Raw genomic sequence first — 15,787 nt, forward strand, 5'->3', positions numbered from 1 at the left:
CACGGATCAAGACCAAGAACTGCATTAACACTGTTGTAAAAGAGCAAATGTTCAGAGGCAGAGCCTAATATCAACAGCAGTGATTAAAAAAATATAGACACCTGATTATGAAAGAAGGCAACCTAAGGGCTGTGGCTGACTCTTAGAACAAAAACAGTTTCCTGGGCAAAGTAGAAAGGGCTATTCTAAGACTACCTATCTAGTTGTAATGCATAAGGCAGACTGGAAGAACAAGGACTGGTGGAAAGGAAATAAAATGAAGAGTCTACCTAGGTAAAACCTGAGAGGCTGACAGCAGGCATAGAGAAACAGAGATATAGGAGAAAGTCATTCACAGAACTGTTGTTGAGTGAGCAAATTTAGCTGGTTATGTTTTTAGAGAGAAGAAAAAAATGAACAAATTCTAAACATGCACTTAATTTCATCTGCAGTTTTCCAATATTTATATTGATTTATAAGATGAATTAAAGTTATCAGAAAATAAGTCCAAACTGTTCACTATGCCTGAAAGACACTGATGTATACTTAACTTCATAAAATAGAAGCAGTAAAATTTAGAGGCTCAGATGTAATTTTTCTTCAATTTAACCCATTCAAAAGTGCTTTATTAGAATACTGAATACAAGACCTATATATGATTCTGTACGGACATTATTTCCTTATATGCTTCCATCTGAGAAAACATTTTACTGGGACAACTTTTAAAGTAGCTTATTTTATTGAGTCTAAATTATAATTAAATTATATTGAAGTACTTGTGTGTTTAACTCACTTAATCTTCACAAAAACCTTGAGTTATTTTCTATTAATATACCCCTCATTCCAACATAAATCGAGAAATGGAGAGGATAAGCAATTCGCCAACAGCCACATAACTAGTCAGTGAACTCATATTTCAATCTAGGCAATCTAATCTATAAGAGATAAAGATAGTGATTAACAAAAAATTACAGGAAACAAGGGAAGGCAACAGAAGCCTGATTTATTTCTAATACCTCAATATCTCCTAAGTGTTGAGATTATTGTTTTCTTGTATTAACTAATTTATAGTCTCTCATCTCTATCTAGAAAATAAACACCATGATTAGACTCTTTGTAAGCCTCATTCACTGTAAATCCTTGTTATCTAGCACATTACTAGCATATAGACAGTACATCTGAATCAATCAACCTAACTAGACCAAAGGAATGATTATAACAAAAGGACACATTGAGCTCAACTTCTTATACACACCAAGAGTTTGGGCTTAATATGGGTAAGAAAGATTAAGTTTTAAAAAGGGGAGTAATACAAAGAAAAAAATACTTTGGGTTATCTAAATTCTACAGATATACTGTAAGAGAAGAGGCAAAACAATTATTTTGGGGGTTCAAGAAGATAGAGACTCATAGTTAAGTTTGAACAAGTTAACAATACTAACTTTAAAAAAAGCTGTGCAATTATGGACATTTATTATTATTCAACAGACTGTAAAATATAAACAATGGAAGCAACCTTATTTTGAGAACCAAAACACCAAAATTGCACTTTTGCTTTAAAATAGTTCATTTATGAGTTCAATGGTGGGTATTTATACTTTAAGTATGTGGAGATTTTTGTTTTAGTTGTCAATCAACATAAAGAGATTCAACAAGATAAGAAGACAAATGATAGTTAGAAAGGCAATATTCTATTAAACATTATAACATGCTACACAGATTGTTGGCTGATAAGACAATATAGTAAAATAAACCAAAAAGAACCAAAATACTATAATCATTTATATGTATCCCTTTAGTATCTTTATCAACTTAATATTACCAATTATTCTACTTGAAGAGAAGCTGGAAAGATCACATAAGCAAAAGCATGCACTCCTATTAGCTGGCTATGTGTTCATGCTCATCCAGATAAAGCTTTTTGGACCCCAGTGTGGCCAACTGATGTAGGTGAGTCCCAAACCCCACTGACCTATCTACCTTTACATAAGAAGTGTATTCAGAAGAACCATTTTTACTTTTACCCACCAATTTAATTATGCTGTCATTCAGAATATCTCAAAGATCTCCAGCTTTTCATTTGAAGTTAGGTAAGCTGGTCACTTTCAAAATACATAGATTTAAAGCAGTGTTTAAAAACAAAAAACAACATGGTCTTGGGCTGGGGTTGTGGCTCAGTTGTAGAGTGCTTGCCTAGCATGTGTGAGGCACCGGGTTCAATTCTCAGCATTGCATATAAACAAAATAAAGTCCATTGACAAATAAAAAAAATATTTTAAAAAATGGTCTTAAAAAAATTATGTACAGTCTGAGGTGTAGCTCGGTGGCGCATCATTTGCCCAGCATCCACAAGGCTCTGAGTTTGGTCCCAAGCAGGACAAAAAAAGGAAAAACAAAGCAAAACAAGAAATATAAAAAAGAAATTTTAAGTAACTCTTCTATAAATCATATAGGTTCTTAAATCCAGGGGGGAAAAGCACTTCTAGAACAAACCCATTGCATTAAGATCTTTTAATTTCAATAATATGTAACAAATACAAATTTAAGTAATGATTTAAGCAAAGGCTCTAAGTGTTAATGAAAGACATTAATGTTAATTCATCTTCAGAAGCATCAATCATTTGATTCAAGCTTTAGCTTTCATACTTCATTTTGATAGTTAGAATGAAAAACATAGAAATGGAGTTAGTAGGTCATAAATAGATTAAATAAATTAAAAATGTAGACAATTTAAAGACAAATGTAATTTTCCAGCTTACACTGAAAGATTCTAAGTGAGTTCAGCTAGACAGCATTCAGAATGATCATAATGCAAAACGTGTTAATAACAAGTGCAATACCATAATTCTTTCATTCCTCAGGATGATGGTATGAGACATGTCAATAGTATTATTATACTCGTTTCATATTAATGAAGAAACAAAGTCCTAAGCAGATCTACCCTTCCAATAGAAATTCCAAACGTTAGTCAGAAAACAGTATTAGAACTCATAGCTTTCATGCTTCTTTTTACTTGATACATGACCACACCTTGGGAATTAAATTACCTGAAGGTGTTGTGGCTCTGAAATCCTTGGAGGGCAGCAGGGTACACTGTTTTTCTGTTTAAAAAAAAGGCTAGGTTGTCTAATTGGGGCTTCTCTATATTCCACCAATCCCATCATAGGAGTACTGTGGTCAACAGCATCTAGGCTTTCATCACTGAGTTGCCATCTACTGGGAATTGCGCCACTGGGTTTAATAGAGGTTCCTTGCAAGTAGCAAAGTCATTAATAATAAACTCAAGATACTATTTTTATATAGGTGTGAATTTTCTGCTTTACTAATATAAATTGACCATATACCTTTAGAATTAAGCAGAATCAATATAGCAGAACTTAATAACTCATAAATAGATTAAATAAATTACAAATACAAACATTTTAGTGGAGAGAAATCTGTGTACAACACAGCCAGTTATGTTTTATGTGATGTCTCCTCAAATTAACTGACAGTCACTTTATATTTATAACAAAAGTCACACAGAGGCAACAACCAAGAGAGAATTAAAAGGAGAAAAAGAGAAAATTATGAAGATATTCTAACATATAATCAAGAATCCATGTATTCATTTTGCTTTTGATATTCCCTAAAAATTTTCCCTCTTTTCTGACTTCTGATAGATTTAAATAGCAGAATTGTTGGCACACCTGTTTCTGTCTGAAGTATCTAGTTAGAAGGGATTTGACAAAGACTAGGTGGGTGGTGATTCAGTGACACATACAAGATTTCCACCTCAAATTCAGAAGAGTCCTAGAAAAGAAAACTTGTCCTGATACAAAACAAATATAGTCAATTTCCAAAGGAATAAAGAGGATTAAATTTAGAGAAAAATTATGGTGACTGTAAATTATGACAAAATTCCTTCCAAAGATAACTACCCATAAAATAAAAAAAAAAACTGTATATGTTATCTAAAGTAGTCAAACTCACAGAAGCAGAAAGGTGAATAGTGGCTGGAAGTCAGAAACTGGGAGTGAGGGAAATGAGGACTTATTGTGCAATCAATATAGTTCAGTCAAGCAAGATGAAAATGTTCTGGAGACTGCTATATAGCATGGTACTTAACAATGCTGTACAGTTAAGAGAATAGATCTTATATCATGTGTTTCTCAACCATAATAAAAATGAATAAACAAATAAATCTGAATAAAATATCAAAGAGATAGATGACTCAGGATGTACCTAAATCCTAAAAAGTTAGAAATTTATTTATACTTCCATGAAAATATTTTTGATGACACTGACCAAAAAAATCTTCCCGCATTCAAGATTAAAAATGAAAGAAAGAATAAGGATTCCCGTAGGCAGAGTTCTTTAAGGCCAAATGAAGAGATATCCAGAATTATACTCTTCTCTTTAAAATCAGTAAGGCTGGCTCTTTCTCAAAGCATTAGGGGGTGGGGGGAGGCAGAAAAATCCTACGTCAAAAATCAGTAAAAATTTATCAAACACCTAATATGAGATGAGCATCTTCTAGATGTTAGTGATACATGGTGAACACAACAGACAATAAAATAAGTAAATATCATCAGATGATGACAAAGCTATAAATGATACACAAGTGACTGAATACATAGAAGATTAGAAGAACTATTTGAAAAAGAGTGATTAGGAAAGGTTTCTCTCATGAGGAAGTAACACAATGAAGTGAATCTTGTAAGAATCTAAATGAAGTTCAAAAGTTTAAAACTACAAATTACATGATATAAAAAATTGTACCTTAAAAATCCCCAGTAGTGGGCTGGGGTTGTAGCTCAGTTGGTAGAGCATTTGCCTTGCATGTATGAGGCACTGGGTTTGATCCTCAGCACCACATAAAAACAAATAAATAAAATAAAGGTATTCTGTGTGTCTACAACTAAAAAAAAAACATGAAATAAAAATCCCCCATAATAGGATGTCAAAAATAAAGACAGGGGCTAGGGATGTAACTCAGTTGGTAGAGTGCTTGCCTTGCATGCACAAGGCCCTGGGTTCAAGCCCCAGCACCTCTCTAAATAAATAAATAAATAAATAAATATATATGTTTAAAAATAAAGACAGGCGAGTGAAGGGCACAGAATACTACTATTTTGGCAACACTCTATGAGTATAATTATAAAAATTAAGAAAATATTTGTGTAACTATTACTATAATTTACAACAAGACATCTCTATTTAAGATATCTTTGGTACACCTAAAAATAACCCTGTTAGTATTAAATCATAAAAGAAGTTAAGAAAACAAAGTTCTATTGTAGCAAAATTTCTCTTTACAGACATGCAGATTGGGTGTTTAAAAAGAGAAAGAGAAGTAAAAAAATAAACTATTAGAAATTATTTTCTAATCTAGAATGTCACCCAAAAAGAAAAACCTGGAGACAATGTGTGACAGAGAAATTTTCCTTTATATCATCTGTTTAAAGTAACTAACTAGGCATAAAATACTAATCTTATATACCAAATTTTCACTTCCAGCAGAGTAACTGAGATCAGGAAAGACAAAGGCAGATGTAATTTCATTTTAACTGGAAAAGGGAGAAAACAGGGACACATACTTCATTTTACCACCATTCATTAGATTTGTTTCAAGGACTGCAAATATAATTAAAACCAACTCACTTTAAAATCTATAATCAATTCATATAATGTATTACTTCTCAATAAGGGATTTAATCCTCAATCTGAAATCATTTTAATGGCTATTACATCAACATATGCACAATAGGTTCCAGTTAAGATGAACATATGCATTTATTTCTCTTCTTTCCTGAAATGCCATGGATATAGACCAAAAATTCGTATGTGAAGCCATAAACTCCAATGTGATGGCATTTAAAGGCGGGGCCTATGGCAAGTAATTAGGGTAAAATGTCATCAGGAGGGTAAGACCTTCATTATGGGAATAGTCTCCTTCTATGAAAAGATGCCAGAGGGCTTGCCCTCTTTTTCTCCTTCATGTGAGCCAGTGAGAAGGTGATAGTCTACAAGCCAGGAAAAGAGCCCTTTCTGGAACCCAACCATGCTGGCAGCTGGTCCTTGGACTTCCAGACTCCCAAGGCTGTAAGAAAATATATTCTTACTATTTAAATCCATGGAACTTTGTTCCATTAGCCTGGGTAGACTGATATATCCACTAAAATGGTCATAATGGGAATTTTCTTTTTTAAAAAGGCATAAACCTCTCAGTACAAAGAAAACAGGAAAAATAAGAGAAACAACATTTTGGGTGCTAAAATAGAAGAGATTAGTGGTAACTGATTTCAACAAACTCTAGAATCTTACAGCAATGCTCAGGGAAAGTGAAAAAGGAACCACTGTGGAAAAGCTCAGGAACTGACAATACCAGATATATTTGGAAGAAGAGGCAAGTATGAAACTACACAGGGAAGGACTGGTGGAAAGTATGTTTCATAGAAATTAGAGCCCCTGAGCTCTACCACGTGGGCAGTGGACTGGAGGTTTATTCAATGGAAAGGGTAAGAGAAGAAGTCTGTATTGGGATATATTACAAACATTATGGACATACAGGAAAAATACTTATATACTGAATGTTGAGGTTCCACAAACCTTCCTCCCACTTGGCTTCCAATATGCTAAGAATTAGACATGTATTATCTAAGCAGAGACTGGACAATTCTCTGAGAAATTCATCTGTATCAGGGGAAAAATTTTTAAAAACAGCCAGGCAAGATTACCTTATCCAGAAGTCAGAGTCAGAAGCTCTACCCATAATTAAAAGGCTACCCATACGCTCCATTTGTATATAAGAATAGATAGTCATGAATGAGATATGAGGACATTCTTTACCATCAAAGTCAAAAGAGATAGAGGGAGGGAGGGAGACAGAGAGAGAGAGCTCACATAGAAGAAAATACACCCATGAGAGGCTCGAAATCAATAAAAAAGAAAATAACTCTTAGAAATGAAAAAATATAATGTCACACGTGAAAAACACTCCATAGAAGGGCTAGATGATAAAACTGAGGTGTTTTCTTAAGAAGCAGTCAAAAGACAAAAAATAAGAGAAAAGATGATAAAATGAGAATGGTCTAAGAAGAACATCTGACAAGAAAGAAAAAACAGAGGGGAGGATATTATTTAAAAAAAAATCATTAAACTTTCCCAAAATTAAAGGATATAAAGTCCCAGACTGAAATGGCCCAATGAGTATTCAGCATAATCTATAAAAATAGGCATACTCCTAGGCATGTTATCATGAAATTTTAGAACAACAGAAACAAAGATCCCAAAAGTGTCTAGATTAAAAAAAAGTTTAGCAGCTCCCCAAAAATAGAGAATCTAGATAGCTTCAGAAAAACTCAGAAATCCAGAATATAATAGAGAAATTACATTTTAGGTTCTGAGATAAGACCATATCCAACATAGAATCTGACTCCCACTGAACAGGGATTGACATAATACAGTTGAAGTTTATCCAAAATCCTTGAGAACTCAGCTGGGCTGCCTGGAGAAGGAACTAGCTAAGACACTCAACACCTCCCCACAGCGGGGGGGCCGTACCCAAGCTCAATTTCCCATGACAGAGGTAGCTCCCACTCAATGGCCTTCTGGGACTAGATAGCTAGCATTTTCAAACAGTTCCTTTACATGTCCAACAAGTAAACCAATGTAGTATGCAAACAGCCAGCTTAGCAATTCATGTGTTTCCTCACTGACTGAATGGCTCTCATATTATTCTACTGGAGATGAGAGCAACAGGGGATGGAGAAGAGGGCAGAGGTATCGCTCCACCCAAATGCAAACTCAGCTGTGTTGAGTAGACCTCCCAGCACACTTCTTTATGAGCATTATAAGGACCAGAAGAAAATTATAGACATGTTTAGGGATTATACTCAGCTCAGTCTGGTTGAAATACAGAAAAAGAACAAGAAAATTTTTTTTAAAAAGTATATGCCAAAAAACACATGGTAAAAATCACAGATTTGCCTGGAGCACTGTTAAGGAATTTGGATTTTATGAGAAGGAAAGACTGGTTAAAAGGGTTGTAGGGAGGTAGTAGTGGTCCAAGAAGAGCAACTTCAAGTAGAAATACTCTATTTTAGAGTAGACCTTGAAACCAACAGAAGAATGCCACAGAATAGGAAGGGGCAATGCTAAGCAAAATCCATGTGCTTAGAAAACAGGCTACTTTCTATTTAACCATAGAAGCACTTTAAAGAATTGCACCAATAAAAACTAAAAAAAAGAATAGAATTGCCTGTTTATTCAAATAAATCTGTTTTTTCTGGCTTCTGTTATACCTGTGGATTTGTTTGATGCATGCAGCCCGGGTTCGATCCTCAGCACCATATACCAACAAAGATGTTGTGTCCGCCGAGAACTAAAAAATAAATAAATATTAAGAATTCTCTCTCTCTCTCTCTCTCTCTCTCTCTCTCTCTCTCTCTCTCTCCTCTCTCACTCTCTCTTCAAAAATAAATAAATAAATAAATAAATAAATAAGAAACAGCAAAAGATATTCATGGGCCCGTTATAAATAATTAAGAAACAGGTAAAGATATTCAGGGAGAAAAACAAACATGATACATGATTTATTTCCTACAAAACATGCAATAAGACTAAATATAACCAATTTGAAAGGTCAAAAATTATGTGATAGGAAAAAAGAAAGGGAATAAAGTTGTATAGAAGGGAGAAAGACCATAAATTATTTCTGCTATTTAGAGGGGGAAGCATCAAAATATCCCAATTTTTATAAGAAAACTAAAAAATGATTATGTTAAAAAAAAAAGCAAAGAAAAAATTTGAAATCTGTACTTCTTTCCCTATATGTTTCAAAATCAAATAATTCATTAACTTACACTTTAATTAAACATACAGACATACACAAAAATTATTCATTCAGTCAAAAAATATTGAATCTGTACTTTTAAAGTATGATTTTAGGATAGGCTTTTTGAGATCCTTCTCAATACATACAAAGAATTAACTGAATAGCTTGAGAACTTATGATTTAGATTTTTTCCCCCCATTTCTTACCTTCCTTCTATATCATTTATACTAACACTTCCTAATTACAAACACTTAAGGAGGGCAGTGGTCTTCTTTTTCATTCACATAAAGCATACACCCACATGTGTACACACACACACACACACACACACACACACACACACACACACACACACACACACAGAATGTTCATGCGATTGTTGCTGTTTGACCAAACTGGGATAAAATGTTCATGAGTAGGACTTCCTCCTAAGCTCCACATTTCTCTTAATTAGTCATAGATATTTTTCTAAAAGAATATTAAATGTCTTAGGGTGCTACTAAGCAGCCACAGTCATCTTACAAGTATATTGATACAAATAAAGATGCCTTTAAGTAGAAATCTTCATAAAATGGAGGGCCACACAAAGAATGCTCACATGACCATAGACAACAAGTGCCAAAATGATACACCCTTTACAAGACTGTGAAGAGAAAGAGCATTCCCCCACTGCTTTCACCCATGTCAACACAAAATAAAACATACAACAAAACAGAGTGGCTAGTAGTTAATTAAATTTAAAAAGAAAATGATAACTTGGGGCTGGGTTTGTGGCTCAGTGGTACAGCGCTTTCCTGGCATGCGTGAGGCCCTGGGTTCCATCCTCCAGCACCACATATAAATAAATAAAATAAAGGTCCATTGACAACTAAAAAGTTACTTACAAAAAAAAGAATGACAACTTGATATGCTAATATTCCCAACTTTTTTGAGGGGAGGAGCGCAGGGCAGTAGCAGGGATTGAACTCAGGGGCACTCAGCCATTGAGCCCCATCCCCAGCCCTATTTTCTATTTTATTTAGAGATAGGGTCTCACTGAGTTGCTTAGTGCCTCGCCATTGCTGAAGCTGGCTTTGAACTCACGATCCTCCTGTCTCAACCTCCCAAGCCACTGGAATTATAGGCAGGCACCAATGCACCCAGCACTGTTTCCAATTTTTAAAAGTGTATTTAGTAACTGCACAAGTCTCCACTTATGTCCTCCATTTCTATTTTCTTTCCCTTTCTTGGTAAGTTAATAATTTAAACAATGCTTCAAAACTCCTATCCTTTTATGCAGTTGATTCTATTTTTCAAAAACAAACTGTATTAATAAAATGTGTTGTCAAATAACTAAATAGTAACAGACATACATCCTTGTATTAAATATACAACCTTATATTAAACAGATAACAGACACACATCATTACAACCTTCAAATATTCAGAAGTAAAAATGGTTAAGGTTAATGTTTGTAGGAACAAATGGCAGCTAACACAAAGCCTTGCTCTTACTATGTGCCAGGGACAGTGCAAAACCCTTATGAGCTTTATTGGTTTCCCACCTCTAACCACACCAACATGGTTTCTTATTTTCCTCCACTCCCTGAAACCCAAGAACCTACCCTTTAATTTCTAAAACTTTTCTTGCGTTTATGTTCATCTTTTTAATACACTGGAAATAAGAATTCCTATGAATTCAGTTTGAGAAATACAGCTTTGGCTCATGTTTTGATCCCAACTTAAATGCAAATACATCTAAAAGGAGTACTCCTATACTTTATTATTAGGCATCTGCATTTTAGTAGGAATAAGTCAGATCATGATCAGAGAACACGTTTTGAAACAAAGAGCCAATGCAAAATTTTAAAATGATCTTGCTCTGACCCATGATTTGTTTGGGGGCATCTCATTGAGGAGTCAGTCTGTTCAAGGGAATCTGGGATGGGGTATATAAGAAGAGACCTGTCTTTGGAAGTCCGGAATGCAAGACCCAAAGCTTGGAATGTAGTGGCTACTACTCTTCCCATCACAAAGATTGGAAACATGAAGATAGCCAGTTTCCAAAGAAATGGTAAAGAATGATATGGACCTGCCCAAAAGAGGCACCCTGCTCAGAGCTGACAGGAAACCTAACTATGCTTACGTCACAGGTTCCCATTGTGCAGCCCCACTGCACTTCTGTCTTTGTTTTTTTTTTTTTCTTTTTTTTTTTTATTGGTTGTTCAAAACATTTCAAAGCTCTTGACATCATATTTCATACATTAGATTCAAGTGGGTTATGAACTCCCATTTTTACCCCAAATACAGATTGCAGAATCACATCGGTTACACATCCACATTTTAATATAATGCCCTATTAGTAACTGTTGTATTCTGCTACCTTTCCTATCCTCTACTATCCTCCCTCCTCTCCCCTCCCATCTTCTCTCTCTACCCCATCTACTGCAATTCATTTCTCTCCTTGTTTATTTTCCCATTCCCCTCACAACCTCTTATATGTAATTTTGTATAACAATGAGGGTCTCCCTCCATTTCCATGCAATTTCCCTTTTCTCTCCCTTTCCCTCCAACCTCATGTCTCTGTTTAATGTTAATCTTTTCTTCCTGCTCTTCCTCCCTGCTCTGTTCTTAGTTGCTCTCATTATATCAAAGAAGACATTTGGTATTTGTTTTTTTAGGGATTTGCTAGCTTCACTAAGCATAATCTGCTCTAGTGCCATCCATTTCCCTGCAAATTCCATGATTTTGTCATTTTTTAGTGCTGCATAATACTCCATGCTGTATAAATGCCACATTTTTTTTATCCATTCATCTATTGAAGGGCATCTGGGTTTGATCCACAGTCTAGCAACTGTGAATTGTGCTGCTATGAACATCAATGTGGAAGTATCCTTATAGTACGCTCTTTTAAGGTCTTCAGGGAATAGTCTGAGAAGGGCAATAGCTGGGTCAAATGGTGGTTCCATTCTCAATTTTCCAAGGAAGCTCTATACTGTTTTCCATATTGGCTGCACCAGTTTGCAATCCCACTAGCAGTGTATGAGTGTACCTTTTCCCCCCACATCCTCGCCAACACTTGTTGTTGTTTGTCTTCATAATAGCTGCCATTCTGACTGAAGTGAGATGCTATCTTAGAATAGTTTTGATTTGCATTTCTCTGACTGCTAGAGATGGTGAGCATTTTTTCATGTACTTGTTGATTGATTGTATGTCCTTCTCTGAGAAGTGTCTGTTCAGGTCCTTGGCCCATTTGTTAATTGGGTTGTTGTATTATTGTCTAATTTTTTGAGTTCTTTGTATACTCTGGATATTAGGGCTCTATCTGAAGTGTGAGGAGTAAAAATTTGTTCCCATGATGTAGGCTCCCTATTTACCTCTCTTATTGTTTCTTTTACTGAGAAAAAACTTTTAAGTTTAAGTAAGTCCCATTTGTTGATTCTTGTATTTAACTCTTGGGCTATGGGTGTCCTATTAAGGAATTTGGAGCCCGACCCCACAGTATGTAGATCGGAGCCAACTTTTTCTTCTATCAGACGCAGAGTCTCTGATTTGATATCTAGCTCCTTGATCTACTTTGAGTTAACTTTTGTGCATGGTGAGAGAGGGGATTCAGTTTCATTTTGTTGCATATGGATTTCCAGTTTTCCCAACACCATTTGTTGAAGATGCTATCCTTCCTCTTTTAGCTCCTTTATCAAATATAAGATAGTTGTAGCTTTGTGGATTAGTCTCTGTGTCCTCTATTCTGTACCATTGGTCTACCCGCCTGTTTTGGTACCAGTACCATGCTGTTTTTGTTACTATTGCTCTGGAATATAGTTTGAAATCTGGTACCGCTATACCGCCTGATTCACACTTCCTGCTGAGAATTGCTTTTGCTATTCTGGGTCTTTTATTTTTCCATATGAATTTCATGATTGCTTTATCTATTTCTACAAGAAATACCTTTGGGATTTTGATTGGCATTGCATTAAACCTGTAGAGAACTTTGGGTAATATCGCCATTTTGATGATGTTAGTTCTGCCTATCCATGAACAGGGTACATTTTTCCATCTTCTTAGATCTTGTTCTATCTCTCTCTTTAGGGTTCTGTGTAGTTTTCATTGTATAAATCTTTCACCTCTTTTGTTAGGTTGATTCCCAAGTATCTTATTTTCTTTGAGGATATTGTGAATGGAATGTTTTTCCTCATTTCCGTTTTAGAAGATTTGTCGCTGATATACAGAAATGCCTTTGATTTATGCGTGTTGATTTTATATCCTGCCACTTTGCTGAATTCATTTATTAGTTCTAGTAGTTTTTTTGTAGACCCTTTTGGGTCTTCTAGGTATAGAATCATGTCATCCGTAAATAGTGATAATTTAAGTTCTTCTTTTCCTATTTTTATGCCTTTAATTTCTTTCATCTGTCTAATTGCTCTGGCCAGTGTTTCGAGAACTATATTGAGTAGAAGTGGTGATAGGGGGCATCCCTGTCTTGTTCCAGATTTTAGAGGGAATGCCTTCAATTTTTCTCCATTCAGGATGATGCTAGCCTGAGGCTTAGCATAGATAGCTTTTACAATGTCGAGGAAAGTTCCTGTTATCCCTAGTTTTTCTAATGTTTTGAACATAAAGGGATGCTGTACTTTGTCGAATGCTTTTTCTGTGTCTATCGAGATGATCATATGGTTCTTATCTTTAAGTCTATTGATGTGGTGAATAACATTTATTGATTTCCGTATATTGAACCATCCTTGCATCCCAGGGATGAATCCTACTTGATCAGGGTGCACATTTTTTTTGATGTGCCTTTGTATCCGATTCGCCAGAATTTTATTAAGGATTTTTGCATCTAGGTTCATCAGAGATATTGGTCTGTAGTTTTCTTTCTTTGAGGTGTCTTTGTCTGGTTTCGGAATCAGGGTGATGTTGGCCTCATAGAATGAATTTGGCAGAGCTCCCGTGCACTTCTGTCTTTGGATCTCAGTGTCTCCTGGAACACTCCCAAAAGCCTGATAACTTCCCCTTTTTGATTAAGCTAATTTTCACTGGGTCATTTGCAATCACAACAAAAGTAACATGGTCAAAAAGGTGCCCTCTCTAAAGCTAAATAACATTATGGAAGGATAAATAACTTCACATAAAAAATAAACTTTTCAATGACCACAATGTAAAGTTAAATATGAAAATTAAGACAATTGTTTTGCTGCAGTACTCTTGCCATAACTACCTGGCCACTGAGCCATGCAGCCAATCCATTAATCACTGCCAAGAGGCACAGGGAAGCAGTGTGGAGCTGTGGAGCAGTGACCCACGTAGACTGGAGCATGAGCAGCAAGCATGGGCATGGTGACCGAGCCCACCAGGCTCACTTTGGCATACAGAAGCAGGGAAGACCTGAATGGGACTACAGTGCTAACCAATAGTGTTGGTACTTTTCCAAACTCTGACTAGCATAACTTTGGACCAATAGCATTGACCCAAGAGCTATATAAACCCCTACACTAGCGCACCCAAATGGCAATCACTGTTCAGTCCCCTGTTGGGTGTCCTCTCACCCTGTGGAAGTTCTGTTTCTAATTACACTTGAATAAATTCTAATCTTAAACTCACTCATTCTCCTCCTGGGAATTGAATTCACAAGTCAAGAACCCAGAAAGAAGAAACTGGCAGTGAGTTGCTGGAGTCTTCTGCAATAGTGGAGGGCGCAATCCACCATTAGGAGCTACAAAACATTTCTCAGCTGCAGAGGCATGCAGCTTACACAGACCTCAACTGCCAGCAGGAGTGGAGAAACTCTGGTTTCACTCTGAAGTGCCTTACAATGTCATTTATCTCTTAAACTAGTCATTCAATTACAGTACAACAGATTGATGTTCAAAGCCTGTGCTTCAAAATCATTTACAGGTGGTCCCTGACTTAGGGTAGTTTGACTTATGATTTTTTGACTTTAGCAATACACATTCACTGAAACCTTACTTCAAATTTTGAACTTTGACCCTTTCCACAATTGTTGATATGCAATATGCTACTCTCTCTTGATGCCGGGCAGAGGCAGTGAGCCACAGCTCCCAGTTAGCCACCATTACAAGAGTAAACAACTGATACTCTACACTGTACTGTGCTAAGCTATGAAATTCAGTAGGGCAGGTGTTTTCAAGACAGTTGCAACCTAGGACATTTTCAAATTACAATGAGTTAATCTATCATAACTTGAGAAGTACCTCTAGATTTTTCCAGGAAAAAGATATAGGAAATGATGCTTTAAAATCATGATTTTGTCCTTCAGGTATCTACAACAAAAGTGATAATGATTTCAATCAGAATTGAAACTGATGATAATATATTCTAACATAGCCTTTTTGTGCAGAAAATTAAAAGCCATCAAAGGAAAAGTGGCTTTCCCTAGTTTACCTAGCTATTAGTGCTAAAGAATGATTGAAAGCCAGGTCTTTTGAATCATGGTTCAGTCAACTTGGTACCACTCAACAATTCAGTAAAGACAATCCTGATACTGTCCCTGGGTCCCTTTTCAACAGACTTAAAAAAAAAAAAAAAAATCCTAAATCTCACCTCATTCTCTGTTCTGGGCTGGCATGAACCCACGGAGAAATAAGAATGACAGGCACTTTCTTCCTGAAGCAGATGTGGAGAACAACTATACCTGTAATAAAGGAAAGAAAAAGAAAACCCAGTTTACACTTAGAATATAAACTGACTCAGTACCATGCGTCATTCGTTTTTAAATGATTCTATCTCCTTTCCTTGCCTTACTTTAATGATGGAACCCATAAGAACACTTTAAAATAAGTAAAATCTGCTCTTAAAAATCCATGAAAATTATAAAGTGATTTGAAGTTGGTCTCTACAGACCATCTGATTCAACTTCTTCCTTTTACTGGTGGGGAAAGCGAGATCTTGAGAAGTTGTGCAAAGAATTAATGACAACATGGACACTTATTGACAGAACTTGATTCTGAACCCAATTCTACCACTTCCAATCCAGAACTCATTTGTACATGATAGA

General features: G+C 35.7%; 1 protein-coding gene and 1 non-coding gene across 2 annotated transcripts in view; one reads left to right on the plus strand and one right to left on the minus strand.

Annotated features, from left to right (window-relative positions):
- Window positions 1-15,424, minus strand: part of LOC144366758 (WD repeat and FYVE domain-containing protein 3-like) — a 60,845-nt gene extending 45,421 nt beyond the window's left edge. Inside the window, exon 1 of the mRNA XM_078021552.1 lies at window positions 15,334-15,424. The gene's annotated coding sequence lies outside the window, so the exon portion shown is untranslated. The remainder of the gene's footprint in view (window positions 1-15,333) is intronic.
- Trnaa-ugc (transfer RNA alanine (anticodon UGC)) lies at window positions 4,943-5,015 on the plus strand. Its single transcript has one exon. It is a non-coding gene; the product is annotated as a tRNA-Ala (tRNA).
- Window positions 15,425-15,787: the final 363 nt, after the last annotated feature.

Source organism: Ictidomys tridecemlineatus, chromosome 9 (genome assembly GCF_052094955.1).
Source record: "Ictidomys tridecemlineatus isolate mIctTri1 chromosome 9, mIctTri1.hap1, whole genome shotgun sequence".
Taxonomy (NCBI): domain Eukaryota; kingdom Metazoa; phylum Chordata; class Mammalia; order Rodentia; family Sciuridae; genus Ictidomys; species Ictidomys tridecemlineatus.